This window comes from Prionailurus viverrinus, chromosome D3 (genome assembly GCF_022837055.1).
Source record: "Prionailurus viverrinus isolate Anna chromosome D3, UM_Priviv_1.0, whole genome shotgun sequence".
Classification (NCBI taxonomy): domain Eukaryota; kingdom Metazoa; phylum Chordata; class Mammalia; order Carnivora; family Felidae; genus Prionailurus; species Prionailurus viverrinus.
The window spans coordinates 79,289,967-79,308,108 of record NC_062572.1 but is presented as its reverse complement, the minus strand read 5'-3'; the positions used below and the strand labels follow the sequence as shown (position 1 = coordinate 79,308,108).

General features: G+C 45.7%; 1 protein-coding gene and 1 pseudogene across 2 annotated transcripts in view; one reads left to right on the top strand and one right to left on the bottom strand.

Moving 5' to 3' along the window:
• CCBE1 (collagen and calcium binding EGF domains 1) overlaps positions 1-18,142 on the top strand; it is a 248,201-nt gene that overhangs the window by 127,425 nt on the left and 102,634 nt on the right. The gene's annotated exons all lie outside the window — the stretch shown is intronic.
• Positions 6,750-6,870, bottom strand: LOC125149713 (uncharacterized; annotated as a pseudogene).

The window sequence follows — 18,142 nt, the reverse complement described above, 5'->3', positions numbered from 1 at the left end:
TGAGGGTCCTTCTAAAGCGTGGCGCCACCAAAGAGGGGGCAGGACATTTTTTCCAGAAAGGACCAGATAGTATTTTGAGCTTTGCGACCCATACGGCCTCGGTCAAAACTAAACTCAGTTCTGCCTTTGTAACTTGAAATCGGCTGTAGGCAATATGTAAACAAGTGAGCGGAGCTGTGTTCCGGTAAAATTTTATTGACAAAAATGGCAGGCCAGATTTTATCCGTGGATCATAGTTGTTTCCACGACCCCTGAATTAGAGGAAGACTGCCCGCCAATTAGAGGAAGGCCGCCTATAGCTGAGCTGCTGGCCCGGGTGTCTGCAGGGTTTGAGTGATTACATAGCTTCCAGGTGGCTGTTACGTAGAGGGGCTAAAGCTAGGCGTGCACAAGCCAACAGGATCAGAGCAAGAGATGCTTTTTAAGGAATAGCCCCCTCATCCCAGCAGACTCCCGAGGAAGCCCGGTGGCTGACAGCCATCTGGCACGCAAAGTTCCTCAGTTGTGTCCTCGGGCAAATTATCTTTGAGGCTTAGCCTGCTTATCTGTACAATGGGAGGGTAATGAGGAACAGACTGTGCAAAATGGGTGGGCTCTTATGTCACAGTGGTGGTGTCATGCTCACGGGGGAGGGGTCAGGTTCTGTGCTCTCCTTACCCAGCGTGGAGAACAGCCGCGGATCATCGATTATTGCCCATGAGCTTGGCGAGAGGCACGCTAATTGCCCGACCAGACACTACGTCTCTGAAGTGTTGTTGGCCCCTGGTCTTGCTTGTTCGCCCCCTGGTCTGAGATTTGACCTCTCCATCATTGTTTTGACCTCACTGGTGACGGAGGCGGCAGGGCAGACGGGGGTTTGGTGCCTGGTGTTCCCAAGGGTTTAAGCTGCTGGTTGGCGGAGGTGGTTACCTTGGGCCCAGGTGCATCGGAGGGTGTCTGTTTGTTAACGTCAGCCTGAATCAATGAGATCGAATAATACCTTCCCTTAAATCGGTTTGCCCTTGTGTCCCTCCAGGGATGCCCGTGATACTGTTTGCTCCTTCCAACTGCAGTTTTGTCTGGCTGGAATTCTTCTGGGGGATGGTAGAATAATAAGAATAGCTTACTTACCAGTCTACATCCGCCATGGTTACTTTCACCGGTGTTCCCTTTCTAGCATGCCGCCATATTCGAATCAGATGCTGCCGCTTTAAAGTGCGGGTTATTTTAGGTTTTAAAAGTGTGCATGAAACAGTCTGGTCTAGATTTACGAGGGCAACGGAGAGCTTCCCAGGGCACAGTGTATTTCTTTTGGTCATGTTCTGACTTTTAAGGGCATTCTGCCAATAGTTGGTCCATGATTCCACTTGTTGGGCAGCAGCTGATTTTCTCTGAGATTAATCGAAAGAGTTTCCCGGTTTGTTTTTTCTTCTATAATTGTTCCTTGCCAGATCTGAAGGGAATCTTAGTGGCTACCTAGCCATGCCCTGTAGTCCCTATCCCTCCTCCTCTTCTAGAATGGAAAAATCAAATCATTCCCCCTCAAGTGTTCTGTTGTTTTTGTTTGGTTTTCTGTTGAGCGTAGCAGACACACGGTATTATGTTAGTTTCAGGCATACAACATAGTGAGCCGACAAGTTTATACGTTATGCTGTGTTCAAGCATAGCTGCCCTCTGTCCTGATAGATGGCTATTTGGAGGTCACTGATTATATTCTTTATGCTGTGCCTTTTATTCCTGTGATTTATTCCGTAACTGGAAGCCTATAGAAGTTTTCTCGATGTTGTTACAGAACTGAATGGTCGTGTTCTCCCCGAAGCTGATGGGTTGAAATCCTAGCCCCCAGTGGGATGGCCTTAGGTGGTGTTGGTATGGTAGAGCCCTCATGAATGAGAGTAACGCCCTCGTGAAAAGAGACCAGAGAGCCTGCTTGCACATGCACTCTGCTCTCTGCCGTGTAAGGGCGTAACGAGAAGGCAGCTTTCTTCGTCACGGGGAGAGTAAACGTACAGGGTATTGGGGCCCCCGGGTGGCTCAGGAGGTTGAGTGTCTGACTCTTGATTTTTGGCTCAGGTCACGATCCCACGGTCATGGGACGGAGCCCCGCTCCACACCCGGCACAGAGCTTGCTTGAGATTCTCTCTCCCTCCTGTGTGCAGGTATCCTCATGCCCTCTCTCAAATATTTAAAAAAAAAAAAAAAAAGTACAGTGTATTGAAGTAAAAGTCTTCAAAATCTCAGCTGAGATGTCCAATGCTTGTATTTCGGTTGGGTCATCCTTCCCTGCAGCAGCAGAATGACCCGAGGTCTCTCTTGCTGTAACCAAGGAGAGCCTTGCTAGGGGCCCCAGAGCCCTGCTGGCATATTTCTGGGCACTCCACACCCAGCCTGTGCAGTTTCGGGGTGGCGGAGGTGGCTGGATATCTCACTGTACGTGTTCACGTTCACTTTTTCCGTCTCAGCCACATTGGGAATCATAGCCGCAACTATTTCCAGCGCCTAGCCCAAAATTGTCTTTAGCTGGAAGCCGATACCTTCCATGCATGGAAATGTTTATCAGGTGGGTGACCCCCATTGTATTAGCGCTTTTAGGGAGCTGTGAGATGACGCCCTGCCGATGTCATTACTCTAAGCGGCTCTGTTCTTGTGGCTCTGCTGGTGATGCCTTAGCATCACCTTCAAACCTGTCTTTCCCACTGGGGCCATTCCTGCTAGGATTGCCTGCTGGACACATCAACTGGGAGCTTTGGTTGACATCTTGAAAACCAAGTTCCTCCTCTTCTCCCCCAACACGAGCTTGCCCTTCCCAGTGTTAATTTCTTCCAGGGGCTCCGCCATTTTCTCAAGGTAAAGCCTAAGCTTCAGATCTGTGATGCTGGCTTGTTTATACTGCCGTCCTCCCCCTACCACCATTGCCAGCCCAAGGTAGGTCTTGTTTCTTCTAGAATATTCTGTCCTTCTCCCTTCTGCCCTCTTCTCGTTACCACGTGCCTAAAGTACAACAGCGGTCCATGGCTCCACTTGGTCAACCTCCCCCAGCCTTTCCACCCAAAAAAATCAGTGTGATATTCTCATGTCCAGTTGAAATCTGAACCTCTGTGGTGGGTTTCTAAAGTCCTGGATGCTTCCATCCTCCTGGTCTGGTATGGAAATATGACTGTTTCTGCTCAGGCCCGTTGCCAAAACATTGCCGTTCACTCTTGCTTCTGTCCTACCCTCGTGGGGATCCTTCATCTGAACTGCCCTCCAGTGTCCCCCACCCCCACCCATTCACTTGATGTTTCACTCCCTCAAGCCCTCCCTAATTTTGCTGTTCTTTGCAATCTCTTCTAGGTCTATCATCTCGTATGAACCCCCCTTTGCCTGGCCCTGTTGTTCATCATGTCACACGGATGCGTGTTCTCTCCCTCGTTAGGCTGTAACCCAGTAGCTGTCATGGCAACGCTGTTTCATGTTGGTCTGCACTTACGGATAGTGAGGCTGTTGGCCGGGAATGCTGTGGGGCGCCGACCTGGGCTGTACTGCTCGGTGGGGGGGGGGGGGGGGGGGGGAGCCTCCCAGACCTCTCCCCGCCCGGAGCCGACGTTGTGGCTGCACCGGCCCCTGTGGTTCTTGGGATTTCAAGGCGTACCTTAGCAACAATCATCAGGGAACTTTGAAAAAACAAGGTTTATTACAAGTCCTGGAGGGTACACAGCATGCCCAGGGCCACACAGCAAGAGAGAAAGCACAGACCTGGCATTCTGCCTTTGTTGGGGTCGAGGGTGGGGGCCTGGGGTTTCTATGGGTTCACTCTTTATTGGCGAATGTAAAACATCATAACAGTGGGAATTCAAGCCTGGGAAGGGAAGAGCGGGGTCGCTCCAGCGGTCAGTAATCTAGGTCACCCAGGGTTTTCTAAAAGAAGGCCATGGGTGGGGTGGCCTGGCTCTTTGTCTCGTTGTGCAGCTGGCAGCGTGTTCATTTGAAATGGATTCCGCAGCAAAAACTTGATGTCAGGCACTACATTACAATAAAAAAACCCTGGCAGTCGGGCACTTCGCCTGGGTGCCACAGCCTGAAACAATAGCAAACTGACCCCCACCCCACCCCCGAGCTAAGCTGAGTAGCCAGTGGCCCTACCTGCTGAGCTTGGCAGCCGTTTCCTCGTGCGGAGGTTGCTGTCCATTTCCCTCCTTCAAGAATGTCATTCCCAACTCCATCTGCAGAGCCATTTTCTCTTTCATGCCCTGCAGGAACCTTGAAAGTGGATTATGCTGATCTTGGTTTCCAGACACGGAACCACAGATTTTCTGCTGGTCAGAGGTCCCCAGCTAGCCTCTTTCTGTCGTCTTTAAAGCTGATACCCCAAGTCCCTTTTGTGCCTTGGGCTTAGAGTGTACCCTTGACAAAGGGGTCTCCCCCCCCGCCCCCCAGGATCGGAGAGTGTGAGGGATACTTGAATAGTCCCGTGTGCTCAGGCTAGAAATGAATGCTGAATTGAGGTAATAAATAGAAGAGTCCTGTCCTTCCCGGGGCCTGACGATGAAGAGCCCCAGGAGTGATGTGTGGGAGAAGGGCAGCGAAGAGAGCAGCGCCCTCAGTGGGCCCCCACACTTGGGTCTGACTCTTCCTTGTGATTCTCCGAGCTCTATGCAGAGAGTGGCTAGCCGCCACTTAGGATGCTTCACGAACCTGAAAGGTTTCTTGGAGATGAACATGAACTGATGAATAAGTTCCCCCTGGGCAGGAAGAGCTGATCGAAGAATCTTGGCCATTCCTTACCTTTACCAAATGTTCCCAAGGAAAGCCCCATAGAAGGACATATTGTGTGTGTCCCCATCTAGGGATTTAACGTCCACGTGTGGACCACCTCCCCTTGCTTGTGGCTCGCTCGCTCTCCTGTGGACCTAGCCGACCTTTTAGACCTAAATATTTACCAGAGAGAGGTTGGTAGGACAGGGCTACACATGAGGGAGAAGAATGTAGGTTTATGATCAGGAAATGCCTCCGAGTATCGGAGGAATAAGTCTCCTGAGGGAGTGCTCTCTCAGGAGGCGAAGGAAGGGAGGTGTCCCCTTGGCTTATTTAGTTCTCCAGAAACGAACTTGTTGACTGAAGTGGGAGACCAGTGAGGATGGTCTGTTCCCATCCCAGCTGGATTCTTTGTCGGAAACCACACTGGCTGTCCTTAACTAGGGGCTGGGTTTTCAGGGTGTCCTTTGAACACAGATTGGGCTTCCCCAGGTTTCTTTCGTGAGGCATCCTGCCTCCCGTTCTCCTCGGGGAATTGAAAGAAATGAGAGAGTCGCATAGGCGGATGGTCAAAATTTGTACAGAGCCCCCAGCGTTAACGTTTCAGTGCCAGAATTTTAAAAGAGCATGAAATGATTCCGGTGGCCAAGTTTTAGGAATCAAAGCTACCCAGTTTCCTGCAGGTATAGAAACCATGGTCTCAACAAGGGCTGTGATGTCTTATCGTGGATGGAAATGCCTGAGATTTCTATCTGCTGTTCTGGTCAGGTATTTTAGAGGTCACGAGTAATTAGTCATCACCAGCCCTTTGGATTCTGTCCTGAAAACGCCTCCCTCCCCCGCCTCCCTTCTACCCACAATTTGATCTCACGTCAAACTCCACAGAGCTCTCCCCTGCGAATGTATAATATTAACAGTCTTGCCTACCTTCTTGCCCTTAATCCATTTTTACTTCCAGCATAATCTCCATAAACCGGACCTCATTAGGCTACTCCCAACTTAAGTCCCGCTCTAACTTGGCATTGGATGTTACCCTTGACCTGGCCCGCAATGACCTTTCCAAGGTTCAAGGTAAACCGCTTGCTGTAGCGCACACCCCTTCACTGGGGGGCCATGTGCTGGCAATTCCCTCTGCCTGATGACTCACCTATGTATCCCCTTCACATCCAAGTTCCATCCGTCCTGGAGACTCAGCCCGCGTGGCACTACCTCCACAGACCTGGATCTTTCTCCTCTTGCCCACTCTTCATCCCAGTTTGTCCTTTGACCACCCACACTTCCAACCTTGAGTTATGACCTTTTGTCATTGCGTCGTAGCCCATCTGCGTTGTAAACACGCCGTGGCCATAGACCGTGCTTTCAGGCTCTGAATCTAGCTACCCCAGAGCATCATCCCCAAATGAGCATCCGATTGATAATCGTTGCTACGGTAGGTCAGTTAATGAGCTTAGGTTGTGTCTTATTCAATAAAAGTTGTCTTAAATGTGTGTTAAAAACCTTTTATGCCACTTATAGATGCTCTTATGTCTAGAACTGTCCACAAGCTAATGATTGCTGTAAGCCAGAAAATATAAACGCGAGAGTTCAAAATAACTTAGAGTGACACGACATGTTTCCCCCTCAGTGAGTATAAAGTAAACCCTATCAAGACATTTTCCTTCTTGGAAGAAGAGGGAAGGAGGAAGCTCTACAGATTAGACAAAATGAGATTACTATAGAAAACTCAAAGTTCTGTCAGTTTAGATAGTGCCTTAAAATTTCCATAGACAACATCTGGAAGATTAACAGATTTGACTGCATAACCTTTACCATACAGAAGATTAGCACGTTTGAAATGCTGACTGGGAGGAGTACTTACAGGCTATGTAATGGGACAAAGGATTAATACTCCCCAAATAGAACAAGTTTCTATAAATCAGTATAAAGATGGGTGAAGGATTGTGTTTGCTATCTATTGCTAGTGAACGAACTACCCAAAATGCACCGGGTTGAGTGAGCACTGACTCCGTGTGCCTCATGGCTTTGCAGTCTGGGGCTGGCTCCGCCGGGTGGTTCTTCTCCATAGGGTCTCCCATCCAAGTACTAACCAGGCCCGACCCTGCTTAGCTTCCGAGATCAGACGAGATCGGGCGCGTTCAGGGTGGTGTGGCCGTAGACGGTTCTTCTCCATAGGGTGTGCACCGGGGCTGGCGTGTCCGAGGTGGCTCCTTCAGTGGCCTGTCTGGGGCCTCAGCTGGAGTGAGGAGAACAGCCAGGCGTCTCGTCCTCCGTGAGGTCCTGCTCGCAAAGAAGCTGGACCTTTATGTGGTGACTTAGGGTTCTAAGAGTGAGCTGTCCGAGGGAACAGCCCCACCGTGTAAGCACTTACCAGCAAGCCTCTGTTTGGGTCATGCTTGCTAATAACTTTTTTGGTCGAGCAAGTGACTTGGCCAAGTCCATTGCCAAAGTGGAGGTGTTAACCCAAGACCGTGAACATGAGGTGTGATTTACTGTGGAACATCGGTGTAACAGCCTGCTACCCATATGAGAGGCAGTTCACTAAAGAAAGAGGAATGAGTCATAAACAAGAAAAATGCACAGTTTTGTTAGCAGTCAAAGTAATGCAAGCGAAATGGTGACAGGCTGTTTTCATTAGGAAATTGACAGTACGCAGTATCTAGTTAATATCTAGTGTTTGGGGCGCCTGGTGGCTCAGTCGGTTAAGCGTCCGACTTCGGCTCAGGTCATGATCTCGCGGTTTGTGGGTTCGAGCCCCGCCTCGGGCTCTGTGCTGACAGCTCAGAGCTGGAGCCTGTTTCGGATTCTGTGTCTCCCTGTCTCTTTCTCTCTCTCTCTCTCTCTGCCCCTTCCCCGCTCACACTCTGTCTCTCCCAAAAATAAACATTAAAACATATTTTTTTAAATCATTAAACAAAAACATCTAGTGTTAAGCTTTACGGGAGAATCTTCTACACTTTGGTGGGAGTGTCAATTAGGGTGACCTTTTTAAAGTTATTTGGCAGCGGGTATCAAAGTATAAAATGCGTAACTTGGCACCTTCCGCTTCTGCAGGTGAACATACTTCTATGTGTAAAAATATTTCTGTAAGTGCCCCGGAATATTAGAGGGATGTTTATATATCACCACTTGTAATGGCAATGAAGTAGAACATAAAAGCCTATTGGAGAATGTGTGAATTATCATAGGGCTATACTATGGAATATCGAGCAGCCCCATTAAGGTTGGGTAAGAGTCTGCTGGTGTGGAATGATCCCCAGAGAGGTTGTTGAGTGGGAAAACAGGCACTCTGGGTATTCTGTGTCAACACTTTCATGGGAACAAAATTTGGGGTAAATACACACCAGAGGGAGAAAGGGGTCTAGAATAAAGTGTAGAAACGGGCTGGGAGTTTATTTTTGCTTTTTAGTTTTGTACGAATGCCTGATTATTTGGAATCTTTTCTGATGAGGACGCATGGCTCTCATGACGGGGAAAAGTGGAGGCTCCCTTAAAATGTGCACGTCTACGTGTATACCCACACACGCATGTGCAAATGTACGTAGAGGTACAGCATAAGAGATCTGAGGGGGAGGTTCCTTGGATACCCGAAGCTCTGCCAGTGAGCCTCTCTTGCCCTCTTCAGTGCCCTCAAGCTCATTCTCTCTTCTGGAAAAATAGAGGTCTGTGAGTCACTTGTAATTCCTGATAAGAGGCACATTTTTGTATGATTTACTTCTGAGCGTTTTAAATTGCACGTTGATTGTATTAACCGAAAAAATACACTATTTTGTTTTTTCCGCATCTAGAGCCAAGCTACACATTAGGAGCGAGGGATTGTTAGAAAAGGTGACTCAGTGTACCCGTTCAGTGAGATGTCCAATTTCCGCATAAGCTCCTGGCGTCTTCTGACGCCCGCGTGGAATGGGCACAGTTCAAATCGGGCTCCTCCGTGGAAGGCGTAACGGGGAAATGTCCAGACTCACTTCTGCGGTGGTCAGAGCTGGCATTTCTCTTCCGTGCTTCCTCCTGCTGATCCCTGAACAAATCCTCGCTTTCCTCCCTCTTCTCGCCTCGTGTCCTTCGCAAGAAAAAGAACACACGCCGTTAGCTCCTGTGCGGTGAAGCTCTTTAAGCCGCACGCGTGGAAAAGAGCGGGGCCCAGGAGGAAGCCTTGTTCTCTTCCAGGTCAGAGCTGCCGCAAGGTCAGGCATGTGTGAGACCCGAGACGAAGTCTTGTTTAGTTTGAAAAGATCATTTATCAGATGGTACCGAATCTGACAGTTTCTACAAGGATAAAGCAGTGGTGTAGAAATATACGAGAGCTTTTATTTCATAACAGGGGTTCATTTCCTTTTATCGATAAAAACCATCTTAAAGCAACACGGGGTTTTTTTTTATGTTTATTTTCTTATTTTTTTTTAATTTTTTTTTTGTTGAGAGTGTGTATGTGTGTGAGCACAAGCAGGGCAGAAAGGGAGAACGATCCCAAGCAGGCTCCGTACTGGCAGCCCAGAGCCCAACTCGGAGTTTGATCTCGCAAACTGCAAGACCGTGACCTGAGCTGAAATCAGGAATCAGATGCTTAACCAACTGAGCCGCCCAGGCACCCAAGGCAACATGGTTGCTGACAAATATGTTTCGAACTCTTACATCTTGGTTTCTAGTTACATGGAGGGGGACCCATGAAGTTTCAAGAAGGATCAAACGTCACACCAGGTAATCGTTGACACTTCTTCCTGGCAGTTAGGAAAAGTGCTCAATACATCAATGTTACAGTTTCTTAAAGCAACTGTTTCTTTTATGCCTCGATCAGCTGCTCATATGTTATCTCTATTGTGCTAGATATTTTAGACATTGTTTTAATTTTTTGGAAGTTACACAAAGGAAGGAATATTTAAATAGAGCACGCGATGTGTTACTTTCTAAGAGTATTTTTATACACTGGAAAAAAAAATGTGCTGCTTCCAGAATACCTGTGTTGCATCTTCAACGTTTGGCAGCGAAGGTGATGCTCACAGAAACACAAACTGAGGGCGCGGCCGGCTGGCTTAGTTGGTAGAGCGCGTGACTCGAGCTCAGGGTCGTGAGTTCAAACCCCTCGTTGGGCATGGAGCCTATTGAAAAAAGACTTTAAAAAATAAACGAGTGGGGCGCCTGGGTGGCACAGTCGGTTAAGCGTCCGACTTCAGCCAGGTCACGATCTCGCGGTCCGTGAGTTCGAGCCCCGCGTCGGGCTCTGGGCTGATGGCTCAGAGCCTGCAGCCTGCTTCCGATTCTGTGTCTCCCTCTCTCTCTGCCCCTCCCCCGTTCATGCTCTGTCTGTCTCTGTCCCAAAAATAAATAAACGTTGAAAAAAAAATTTTTTTTTTAATAAAATAAATGAGTAAACAAAAAAGAAACACAAACTGAGAACCCCAGAACTATGAGAAATCTGAACTTGCTTTCAGATTCCCACATATTGGTTTCATAGAAGCCTTCTAATAGTCTGAGGTAAACATGATGGCTAAGGTTTTTTTTTAACATGTGTTTTCTAACTTATCTGAAAATCATATATGCGTAATGAAACTGTTTTCTTTTTACAACCTAAACTATTTGCCAGAGGAAAAATGAAGTCTTTCTCTGGGTGAGGGGAAAAAAAGAAAAAAAAAATGACCACATCTCTCTTGTGAACCTTATTCCCTAAATAATGTTGAATGAATGTTGGCACAGAGTTCTAGATTCTGTAGCCGGGTTTCTCCAGGTGTGCTCCCCAGGCTCTGGGGGAGAGAGGAGGACTTGTACAAGATCCTAGCACCTCCCCCCGCCGCATCCCATCAAGTCAAAGACAAGGTCCTGGAGTCTGTATGTTAAACTACTCCCCAGGCAGTGTTTAATATATAGTGACGTATGAAACATTTAAAAATGAACTAGAAAAGTCTAGGACTTCCTAAGAAGGAAGCCAAGATTCTGAGGAGGATTCTAGTTGGGCTTGTTGGTTTGTTCCGTAAAAAATTTAGAAGGACTTTTCAAAAAGAAGGAGGAGGAGGTCACTTCTGGGTGGCCTGGGTTTGGCTGGATCTTGGAGGAATCCGTCTTCCTCCCTGGTGGGGTTCAAGAGGTTAGGAGGGATGGGGAAACCAACTGTGGCCAAGAGAAGAGAGACGTTGGCAGGTCAGAGCTTCGGAGGAGGTTCAGTTACGTGAGGCACTGCCCCAGTGGCCCTTGGGGGCACCAGGAGAGGAAGGGCTGTGGGGTCGGTGACACTTCACCGCTCCCAGGCACTCTTCAGGTCTGTCTGTCTTGGACTATCTTGGCCAGTGCTACCATCCCAGCAACGCTACATAGATTTTTCAAAAGTGCTTGCCTCTTTTAGCATATTTCATTTCTGAGACGAGCACAGAGCTCCAGAACATTAGGAATGATTTATCAGTCCTATTAAAGTGAGAGTATCGTCTCTTCTCCTTGATGGTGTTCTTTCTAAATATCTAGATGTATGAATTTTTAAAACTCTGTCGTTTTTGGTTTATGTAACTCCTCCGTAGTGCTTTGGAAGTTTGCACTAAGCATCCTGCATTTGTACGAGAACTAATAATTTATTGTGTTATGTGAACAGCTCGTTCATAGACCTTCTAGAACCTCCTGCCTGGAGGGGTTGTCAGACCTCATACTGTGCAAAATATACCCCCTACTTTCAGTGGGAGCACATACAAGGCACTATTCAGCAGCAGGGGGACCCAGATGCACCAAGACAGTACGATTCTTTTAGGGACAACTCTCATCGTAAGAAAGATTTATTTTTTTGACTAAGCAGATATCTGTCTCCTGGCATCTTGACTCTTTCATTGTGACCTTACTTGGTGAGAAGAGCTGGAAGAAGTCCAATGTCTTCTCCATCACATCCCTTCACCTGTTTGAATACAGTGAGTGTATCATCCTGTGTCTTCCCTCTCAGACCACGTACCCTTGAACGCTTCCTCCCATGGCCCAGTATCCTGGCCCTCCTTCCACCTGCTCATCCCTGCTGGTGGCTCCAGTTACCAGGGACCCTTAAATCTGGATGCCTGGGACTGAACTCAGGGTCTGGGAAGTCTGAACAACAGCATTCAGCAGGACTGTTAGCCCTTTCCAGATACCACATGTCCGGAAGCCTTACCCTTTCCCCTGGTTTTATGGAGGTACAATTGAGGGATAGCATTATACAAGTTCAAGACATAGAGCATCATGATTTGGTCTCTGCCTATATCGAGAAATGATTAGCACAGCGAGTTAACATCCCTTACCTCACCTAGTTATAAATTTTATCTTGTGATGAGATCTTTTAAGATCTAGTTTCTTCACCGCTTGCAAATACACAATACAGTATCGTTAACCGTATTCACCATGCTGTATGTTACATCCCTAGAATTTATTCATCTTAATAACTGGGATTTTGTACTTACTGACCAACTTCTTCACCCCACCCCCTCTGCCTCTGGCAACCACCAATCTGATCTGTTGCTATGAGTTTGTCTTTGTTTTTGTTTTAGTTTCCACATATAAGTCTTTGCCTTTCTAGGTCTGACTGATTCCACTTAGCATGATGCCCTCAAGGTCCATCATGTTGTTGCAAATGATGGGATTTCCTCCTTTTTTTTTTTTTTATGGCTGAAGAGTATTTTAAGTAGCCTTATCTTGACTCCTTTCTTACAGCAGCTGTACCATAAGAGCACCGCACATTGAACTTCTGGTTAACTAAGAAATTAGACCTTTTTACAGGCTGACTGCTCCCGAGCCGCTTTCCCATTCTAACCTTCTGAAGTTGGTGTTTAGAATTCGTTATACGTACTACCTTAGCGCAGACCTAATTCTGGCTTCTTCTTTACAGCCTGTTGATACTTCGGGGTCCTGACTCCTCCCTTACATACATGGTGGAGAGAATGTGGACTTACCACTAGAACACAGATTAAGTCCCAATGCTGTCACCCATCAGCTGAACTTCGTTTCCTCCCTTGTAAAGTGAAGGGGGTAACGATACCCAATTAACCAAGCCCAGATTATTTAACAGGTGGTTTACTGAGATGCAGAGCATACAAAACGGACATGAAAATCTATTTAGACCGTGAACTACTATAGAGAATTTTACGTTTGCCACCCATCCCATTTTCAGGTCACCTGCACACATAGGCAAGTTTTTGTCAGAAATCTTATCCAAGTCATTAATTAGTATGTAGAACAATCCCAGGCCAAGGATAGATACCAATCCATTGGTATCTTGGTTTGATAGTACTCTCCATTTTCGATACATTTCTTCAGCTCGGCCTCGATGAGATTATAAGACCTTGTTAAATACCTTGTCGAAATCCAGATATGCCCACAACATTTTGCATGTACTTACACTTGCCCTTGTCCAAGAAAGTAACGAGAATATTTGGAAGTGCGTGTTCTTAGGAAATCTATCTTGATTTCAAAGGATCCCTACACCCCCTCTTATTATTGCAAAGCTCCCCTTACAGTAATCTGGATGTTTGCCTGTGATTCGTCATAAAGCTCCCTGATGTATGGTTATGGACATCATCTTCTGTCTTATGTTTTTGGTTTCTAGTCATCACATTTGTCATTCTTTTTCTTTTCTAACTTTCAAAGAATACAGAACGGAATTTAAGCAAATACATTCTCAAGGCTACTTAATTCCTTAAATTGAATAGCAGACCTCATACTAGTAAGCACTGAAAAAAGACAAGTGCAGAGTTACCCCATATAAATTATACCACGTCCTTAAGCAACCGTGAGAGAGAGAGAGCTCAGATATTAATGTCACGTGTAGCGAGCAACGGTCTTAACTTAGCGTTGTCCAAGATTGCCACGTCTGAAGACGTTATGTACAGACTCAAGTGTGATTCCTTAGATTCCAAATTCAGCGCTGCCTCGAAGGGAAGAAGTAGCCAGCCCGTCGTTGGTTTATTTTTCTAACAGTTCTACATAATTTACTATAAAGCACTGGCTGGACAAACACTATTCCTTTATTTCTATCATTTTTTAGAATGGGAGTCTGCAAACCTTTTCTGCAAAGAACCAGATGTTCAGACTTCAGGCTTTGCGGGCCTTGTGGTCTGTTGCAACTACTTAATTCTTTTTTTTGTAGCGCGAAAGTAGCCTATAGACAACATGTACGTGAAGGGTTTGGCTGTGTCCCAGTAAAACTTTATTTACAAAAACAGAGGGCCATTGTTTGATGCTGTGACACCTCTTTTAGAACTTGAATTCATTTACAAATAAAACTTTGCAACATAGATTGGGCTTCTTTGTGAAAGTGGTTATGTTAAGAAAATCCATTGGGGGGGTGGATTTGGGTGGCTCATTTGGTTGAGCACCCGATTCTTGATTTTGGCTCAGGTCATGATCTCATGGTTGGTGAGATTGAGGATTCCCTCTCCCCTTCTCTGGCTCTCCCCCACTCGTGTTCTCTCTCAAAATAATAAACATTTCTTAAAAACTGATGAGGGAAAAGGAGTATATTGGTACTTTAACCTAAACCATTACAGTTTGAAACTATAAGAAGTCAAAAAGGAACCTCCCCAACCTGCCTCCCCCCCCCCCAAAAAAAATGACAGCAACACCTCCCTTTACCCTCCTCTCCATTACCACCCACTTAATATCAGGGTTGGCCACAGTCCACCTATAAAATGGCAAAAATTGGCATTCAACTTCATTGGAACATTAGTCGACCCTGAATTATTCTAATACATTTATAAGAGACCTAAAATGTACTGCCTTTCTGGGTCCTGTATCAAATTTTTCAGATAATCGACAAAAATTGAGATGTTGTCTCCTTTGGATTAGAGGCAATATGAAGAACACAAAACCCAAAAACAAATACGATCCTAACATTTAACTACCTTCCTCTACGGAGGAAACGTTAAGGAGTGTTTCTAGTAAGTACGTCAATTTCTCAAAGATAGCAGCAGTGGGTTAAGTGTATGTTAATTATTAACAAATGCCTCCTAATTCCTTTTCTTCTATTCGTCATGAGAAATGAGAGGATTATGTAGAGTTCAAAATAGGTGCGTGCGTGAATTTCAAATTTTTATGGGCTCAAGATTATGGATCTGTTTTTTGTTTTTGTTTGTTTTTTTTTTTTTTGAGACAGAGAGAGAGTGTGAGCGGGGAAGGGGCAGAGAGAGAGAGGGAGACAGAGTATCCGAAGCAGGCCCCAGGCTCCGAGCTGTCAGCACAGAGCCCGACGCGGGGCGTGAACCCACAGACCGTGAGATCATGACCCGAGCTGAAGTTGGACGCTCAACCAACTGAGCCACGCAGGCGCCCCTGTATGGATCTTTAAAGTCAACCGAGTGCGTTAAAGAGGATTCAGGAGGTGGGGAGTGAGGCATGACCCCTAGGGAGAATTTACCAAATAGAATTCCCCATGGGACAAGGTCCTGGAGAACCTTGAAAAAGCCTGTTATTATAAGATAACCTTTCAAAAACAAAAAAGACTATAGAAGTAAAATTAATAGCACTCCCAGGGTATCACGTAATTTTAAAAGAAGTCGAAGATCACAGCTATTTGACTATTATGTAGGTTTTAAAGCAACTTTGAGAGAATTTCTTAGTTTCCAAACTGATGAATGGAAGTTTAAAGGTTTTGAGGACCCAGAAGATCCAGTCAGATTCATCTAGCTCTGGAGAATTAGGGTGATATTAATGCAAATGGCTTTACCCCTCCTCTGATTTTCACTAGTTGATGGACTTTGTATGAGTCACTACCTATCCAAATACCCCAGAACTTGGCAGCTTAATACACCGTTTATTATCTTAGTTTCTTTTGGTGAGTTATTCAGGCCCTGCTTAGCTGGGTTCTTTATTTCGTCAAATGTCAGCTGGACTATTGGAAGTTTCATTGGGGGAAGAACTTCCAAGATCACGTGATTGGTAGCAGGATTTAGTCGCTCAGGGGAGTTTGGATGAAGGGCCTCAGCTTTTCACTGACTGTTGGCCAGAGGCTACCCTCCATTCCTCGCCAAGTGGGCCTTTTCCATGTTCTCCATCAAGCAGACTGACCAAGGAGACACTGGAGACAGCCAGCAAGATGGATGCCAGGCTTTCATAACCTTGTCATAGAAGTGACATCCTGTCACCTGTGCCACATCTATTGGTTAGAAACAAGTCGCTACGTTGAGCCTACCCTCAAGGAGAGGGGATGACAAAGAGATGAATGCCAGGTGTCATTGGGGTCATTGGAGAAGTACCCTCAGACTTCTGAATTCTTTCCTGGCTCATCCAGTCCTTGAATAAAGAGAGAGCCTGTAACTGTCACCAGTGTCCACCACATGTGATTTACTTTTGGCTGTTTTCTCTCGTTCCCCCTTACGTTAGACATTGATTTTGTGAGTTGTCATGGGTAGCACCTTTGACTAGTAGTTCCCATAATTAAATACAAATATTTCAATGCCCTTAAGTTACCCTTTCGAGGATTTGGGTTCTATAATAACATACCCAAGAAAATATCTATGTTCTACACAGAGAACGCGGGAGCGACAGGTTTGAGAGCGGTCCACAGAAATATTTGGGTGTTAGCCTTGTTCTTTTTGAAAGTATTGCAATAATAGATACAAACCTGTTTATGTTTCATGGGTCTAAGCTGTACTAAAAAAAATAACGGCTTTATCAGAGAGATTCATGGATGGAAATGAAGAGAAAACAAACGTACATGTATATTTTGGCAACTGAAGATGAACATTTCTCTGAAGTTCTTTGAAGTTTGGGAATTCTCTGAAAATTAGTGTGGAGTTTTTTTAGAATGGACTCCTCCATTTCCCAGCTTCTGCTCTAGCTATTCTATACTGTATTAAAATGTGTTTTTATCTGTCTTCGTCTTTGCTATATGGGACCATGAATCTTTCGATGTCTCGTCTATTGGCTATACTTAACGAAAAGCAAGATGTTGTGTTGGATAATCACGTTGTCTTGCAAATGTAGCTTATTTACAACCATTTTCTTTTAGAAATACACCTTGCAATTACTGTGGTCCATGTACTCTCCAAGGTGTTTTCAAATAACTCATTTAGTCACCATAATACCCCTGTAAGTAAGCGCTAATACCATCTGCATTTTCCAGATGGGGAAAGCGACCTAGAAGAGGTTAAGCGACTTACTCAGTGGCACACAGAAAGGCGTGCGGCTGTGAATGCGATTCTGTCGAGGCCCATCATGTAGTTCAACTCCGGTTTTGATGGATGAGATGAAAAACGTATTGACAACAGATTCCTTATGCGTAGATGCATTGAAGGTTGTGTACTTTATTTTCTGTGTGTGTGTGTACTTTCTTGATAAAAGATGAAAGTTGGCTAGCCAAAAACAAGAAAAGCTCAAAATGTTCTTTTATCTTCCTTGTTTAGTTTCAAGAAATGAGGCTGCCCATTTCACACGATTTTGCTCCCTGAGTTTGTTTCGGCCGGTCCTTCTCATTTGTTTCTCTATCACCATTGCCAAGTTGTGGTTCTCCTGGCACTTTTTCTCCCCTCCATTTTCCTGGGAAAGTTGATATTTTCCCAGTCCGGGATAACCATCGCTTTATACATAAAAATCTTCCTCTCGCATGGTCTTGGATATTTTCAAACCCAGAGCTGTGGCTTGCATATGCTAAAGCGCTTGAAGGAATCTAGCTGGCAAGAGAGGAGAGCTAGAGATGACGATGGTCACGTTGCAGGAGAGGGAGGGGAAGATGGGAAGCCCAACAGAAAGACACAAAGATTTCTTGAGTTCCTGCCTGCTGTGTGCCAGATGATAATAGTGCTTGCTTCGGAGGGGGTCTTAGGGGGACTAAAGAAGTTATTGTTAAATACCTTGAAGGTTGTTTGGCACATAGCCAATGCAATACGTATTTCTAAAATGTAGAGGACCTCACAGATGACCTGTCAGTGGACCCTCAATATTCTCCCACACCAGATAAGAAAATGAAGACTCACGGGGGTTAATTTGACCAAAGTCTTGCTGTTAGTAAGGGCTAGAGTTGCTATTCCCATCTCTCTAGATTCAGAACATATTTTTAAAATGAACAATTTGACCTTTGCAAACGCTAGAGAATGGGGCACCTGGGTGGCTCAGTCTGTTGGGCGTCTGATTTCTTTCTTGGGCTCAGGTCGTGATCTCGGGGTTTGTGGGATCGAGCCCCACATCGGGCTCTGAGCTCTGATAGTGCGGAGCATGCTTGGGATTCATTCATTCTCTCTCTCTCTGCCCCTCCCCTGCTTGTGCATGCGCTCTCTGTCCCTCAAACTAAAATAAACAAGAATGTCATGATAACATTTTGTATTCACCTGGAAAAAAATTAAAACATGACAAACACAAGTGAAACTCCATGTATCCTTCTCCCCCTGGAAGAGAAGTTCACGCTTTCCCAAATCTGGATTGTATTATTTCTCTGAGATGTCTTTATGCTGATATATGTCTGTATTCCTTTGTAATAAAGACTTACTATTTTCAAGTATGTAAA